Genomic DNA, 5,685 nt, shown 5'->3' on the forward strand with positions numbered 1-5,685 from the left:
ACACACACACACACACACACACACACACACACACACACACACACACACACACACACACACACACACACACAAACACTAATGTACAGACACACAACACAATAAGCATACAGTAATTCTTAGTCAACACACAATCATGATTGCCAACCAACACACCCTCAATCCCTCAACAGATGGACCCAACAACTGTTGAAACATTTGATTACAAATCCGTTCCAACAAATTTCTCGAGCTGAATAAACCATGAATCATTTTGCCATTTATTTGAGAGTTGTTTTTAAACTTGTGGTTGACGCATAATAACTAAATGACCGTTTCTTTGACTTTGAACATTTTGCAGAGCAAAGAAGAGACAACTTTTGGACGTCTGTTTAAAAGAGTATGATGCAGTGAACTGTCAACTGAATCTCACTTCACTCTCTGCTACTGGGGGCCTGGGGGCCAAATTCTCCACTGATAGACAGGCGATGGGGTGCCAAAATTACAGCACACTCTTCTCCTCACAGCTCCCTCCCTTCACACTGACTGCATCCCAAAAGACAAAATGGGCCCTGGTCAAAACTAGTGCACTATACAGGGAATAGAGTGCTATTTGAGACGCTGCCAGTGCCGACAGCAGCAGCCCTGTGTTCATGCACAGATGTGTTAGAAATGACCAGACAATCCGATTTCACCAAATATCCCTCCAAAATGATTTCAGGTCACCTTCATTTATGAGTCTTAGAAGAGAAGGTGATGAAACAATGATGATAAAATGACACCTGTTAAGATGATAACAATTCAGGAAGGGAGAGACGGAGAAAAAGAGGGAAATAAAAAGTATTGGAGGAGACAGACAGACAGGACGTGAGAGTTGTTCTTTTGGCACCTCTGGTTGAACTGAGGGAATTGTGGGAAGGTTTCTGGAGGGTCAGTGAAGCATGCAGCTTTACTCTGACAATAACAGGCTTGTAGCTCAACCTTCATCTGACAGCCACCTCTCACTTCACCTCTTACCAGCTACTAACAACAAGTCTATGCAATACAATCCATATCTGTGTGTTCATTTGTTTCATCATTTGAGTTCTGCTATGGCTTTAAATGTGTTTGTGACACTTTCTTTTCCACTTGTCAAACCCTGATCATCAGTAACTATTTGTCATATTGGGTTCCATTAATAGTATTGTTTGACTGGACAGTCTGCAGGGCAAGATTGCTTTGATTGTTTCTTGCGATGTTCCCCTGCATCATTTAGCTAGAGATAGATTGATGAGGCGAGGCGGAGGGAGGGAGGCTGAGTATAGGCAGCTGATGTGGCTCACGCATCGGATCAGTCAGGAGCTGGGAGCGCAGGTGCTAAGAAATCTGCTGAGGGTTAGGGTATTTCCCCATCTCTCTCTCTCTCTGTGTTCATCTCAATCTTTCTCTCGCTCTTTCGTGTGGACTGAGTCAGGCTGAATAATAGTTTTATCAGATTAATAACCCACCTTTTAATTAAACTTTTGTCCAGAGGAACGTTTGTAAGAAAGCATAAAAGCCAAACAGAGAATAACATCCCCCTCAGAGAATAATGAAATCACAGAAAGCATTTTAATACAGAAGGTGATAATACTATTATCTTTCAGAGTACAGGTAGTTTCTGTCTGTCTTCCAACTAGAAGTAGAGGTGTGGTGTTGATGGCATCACTGGCATAATATTATGATGGGCACCATTTCGAGACTGGACCTAGGCTGTTGGACTTTGATACTGCTGACTTGGTTCTGGGTTTTAACTTATCCAATGGAGACCTGTCTCCATGTTCTTCATCCAATCACCCTTATATGTTGAGTCAGGGATGGGCAACAGCAGCACCATGTAGCCTGGTAGCAGATCAGCCTGGGTTTTAGCGAAGTCCTCTGATGTGCTTGTTGTCATGTCAAACATGTATGGTATGACAACGAATGACAAGGGAGTTGGTTACAGCACATACAGAACTGCTATCAGGCTAAGCAACAGGTAGCATCTAAACATAGTTTATTACTTGGCGACTGCAACAAGCTATAAACTCTCTGAGTGATAATTTGGGTTTAATGAAGTATTGCTATTTTTGGTCAGTGATAAATGCTAATGAGTGCAATCATTCCCAAAAGTACTGGCTTGGATTTTTTCCCAATACTAATTTATGCAGTATGATGCATTATTATTCATAAATGTCAGATTCTGAAATATACTGTACCTCCAGGATTTGAAGTTATTTTTCAGTTTCTTTAATTTGGTTATGACTTTATCTGGAAATAGGCCAATAACATTCAAATAAGTTTACTTGGCAGTGGATGCCTAATTCCATGGCTTTGCAGACTGCACAGTATTTCTCTCAAATCTATTGCAGAGTCTGGAATCCTGCCCATCCCTGTTTGAAAGATGCCCATCCCTGTTTGATGTTTATTGGAAAATTAGATGGAGGATCGTAAGGTGGTACTTTAGATTCTTTCACTTTGGGGCTCTTGGAATGTTGCTCTTTCAGTTCCTTTGGTGTACCAACGTTCCGTTCTGTACAAACTGACGGACTGATCCTCAGTTACTGTACAGTTTCACTTTGCTTACTCAGGACAATGCATGAAACCAGGAAAATGCTGACACCTCTTATGCTACTTACAGGCACTGGCTAAAGACCATGACAAGTTAAGGGTAAGGGTATGCTTCACTTATTTTCGCCTCTTAAGCAGCAGTAGACTGTAGCCTCCCTCTTTAGGCATGATGCCCCTAGCATTTACAGGTGGTGTTTCTAGTCTGGAGCCCTGTAGCACCATGAGCAGCGCTGTCCTCTTGGTTGCCTAATGGAGGGTCATTAACCTTTAGATTACAGTTAGAAAGGTTACCTAGGATTAATCATGCTGACCTTTCATTTTGGTTTTATTCCTCCATCTGTTTTCAAATTGTCTAACTCTCCCAAACATCCTCTCTCCAGCACTTTCTACTTCTGTTATGTCTCACCACATTATATATGTTGGCACAATCATGTTTGATGGGTAAATTGCACATCATTACAGTTCTGCAGGCTGGGACTGTGGAGGTGGAGGTGGGGGTGAGGAGGAGGAGAGGGAGGACGTGGAGACGAAGGGTTATGCCTTTGTGTTCTCTCCTTTCTTCTCGCTCTCGCTCGCCAACATTCCAGGCTTTGGTAGGCAGACTAAATGCAGGTTTGACAAAAGAAGTGGGAGGACGTGCAAAAGATGGAAGGAGAATACATTGTGTCTGTGAAACCTGAGTGTGTCAGTGTGTGTGAGAAAGACAACAGGTGTGCATAGTAAATGTACTGTAAATGGTTTGTGAGCAGGTGGACAGGTATGAGTATACTATATGATGTGTGTTTCTAGGTTGTTGTCTGTGGGAGGATATGATTCACCACACATGACTTATTTCTCTTTCTTGCTTTAGTTCGGATATTTCACCAGGGATGCAAACTCTTAAACATTAGCATCTCCTCCTCATCACCAACCTGCAGCTACAGCTGGGCTCAGCTAAATGCAAGCTCACATAACAGCTCTCTGCCCCTCTCAGTTCACTCAGTTCATTTTCTCAACGGCTATATTCAGATGTTATGTGGGAGTGCCATTCAGCTATCTCAATATATTCAACTAACAGTCAGGAGGACAGGCAATGAGCAGCAGTCTTATTGATCAGTAAACAGATCATTGTGCTAAACATGAGTCATATTTTCAAAGGACCCGTTTTCATTGACCCCTTGTTTGTATGCCACAGTGGAGATACTGTATGCAGGTTAAGCTACCTACAAATCCCTGCTTCTAGCATTACTCTCATAGATCAATGATTTAGTTCCTGTTGATCGTTGATTTATCTTTACCACTGCTTTCTATTTGTTAGCCTGAGCTACTGCCAAGTTCACCTCTTTATTAACTATTCAGTAGAACCTTGTTGTCCTAACATCCCCCCCGTTTCGCTCTTATTTGACCTTTCCGCCAGGCTTTCAACTCAGAGACGGACAACTTCAAGCTGCCGTACGGGGGCCACCAATACCACGCCAGCTGTGCCAATTTCTGGATTAACTGCGTGGAGCCCAAACCGCCGGGCCTCATCCTGCCCGACCTGCTCTGAACTGCAGACCCCGCTGCCATGGCAACGGGCGCCAGGTAATCAACACCGGCGAGGTGCAACAGCCGGGCTCTCTGCCGCACACCTCACAGCCTCACACCTTGGGCTGCGAATACAGAGATCACAGAGGGAGAGACCTCAGAATTCACTGGAATCATCTTTATTTATTTGCCTTTTATTCTCTCTCTTTCTCTCTCAGAGGTACTCTGTGCTCTTTGCGGCGGTGAAGAAGTGCAAATCTGCTAGTTTGTACAAATTCAAGGCTTGACACAGTAAAGACTATTCTGTTTCATAATGTATTGTAAAATGATACTTTATAAATGGTGTCATTTTCTCATTTTTTGTTGTTGTCTGGTCTCCTATACAGTAGAATGCAATAGAAGTTACAAGTCGGCCTTTTAGCATTGATGCTTATGCGACTTCTCTGGCAGGATTTATTTTGGCAAACATTATTCAGATAATTAGCCAATGTTGTGCTACGGTAACCCAAAGGAGGTCTAGTCCCTATGTCAGAGCAGGAGAAAATGTGGACAGTTATATGAATGGGGCAATGGGTCTCAACATTTTCTGTAATGCACTCTTTCTGTGACTCAACAAGTCCATAAAAAACGATTAAAAATGTGCAATATACTACTAATGAAGGAACTTGGAGACAAACTGAAGTGTAAACCTATCTGTCGTTTCCCTTGATTGTCACTTGTTGCTTTGTTACTCTTTAATGCTTGAGCTCAGCAAAGAAAGAGGGACTTTATTTGTGTTTCGGTCTTAAAGTAGTATTTTCTCCTCTCTGTTCTTCTCGAATCAGGGTTGGGTATCATCACACTGCTGGAACTGAATCAATTTTACGGTCGGGTCTCTAAAAGGATAGTCTATGGTTGCTAACATTTTAATTGATATTTAACTTTTTAAGTATTGTGTGACATTAACTGCTTTTTAATGTCTTTATATTGTTTGATTAGGACTGCTTTATCTAAATTAATGTTAATGTGCTGTTTGAAAATGTTTGTGACATTGGGACTTGAAAGGGAGTCTTAATTCTTAAAGATTGTTGGCTGTGGGTTTTGTTTTTCTGTCTTGCTGTGCCAGTGTATATATATACTCGCGCTGTTGATGGTGATGTTTTTGCAGATCTAAGTCTTGAATGAAGTCAACTGTGATTATGGACTACTATTGCAGCAGCGCTTTGTGCGGATTACAGTATCATAGTATTGTAATTACAATGACTAACTGTAATGTGAAGTGATGACATTTACATAAATTATACATTGATGCATAAATTAAATACTTTTTATGGTCATTAATCAATTAATGTATTACCTGGAAGCCTATTACTATAAACATCAATTAAGAGTATTGTACAATTATGCTGAATTTGTTTTTGTTTTCAATATTTTCTGAATATAATCGAGAAGGTTGGTTTGAATGTCAACATGAATCCTGAAGGCATTCTATTGTCCCAATAGCACGAGTCGTTTAATCCGGATGACATCTGGAACAAAGTCAGGTTCAGAGTCTAATGCAGCAATATCATATTAGCAGTACTTCTCCTAAAATGCCAAATGGTTTGAGATTGTCTTTTATTTTTCACTCAATAACATGCTATTTCTCAGACCAGA

General features: G+C 41.3%; 1 pseudogene; it reads left to right on the forward strand.

Annotated features, from left to right (window-relative positions):
- The window catches only part of LOC111956733 (synergin gamma-like), a 41,326-nt pseudogene extending 35,641 nt beyond the window's left edge, over window positions 1-5,685 (forward strand).

This window comes from Salvelinus sp. IW2-2015, linkage group LG4p (assembly GCF_002910315.2).
Source record: "Salvelinus sp. IW2-2015 linkage group LG4p, ASM291031v2, whole genome shotgun sequence".
Taxonomy (NCBI): Eukaryota; Metazoa; Chordata; class Actinopteri; order Salmoniformes; family Salmonidae; genus Salvelinus; species Salvelinus sp. IW2-2015.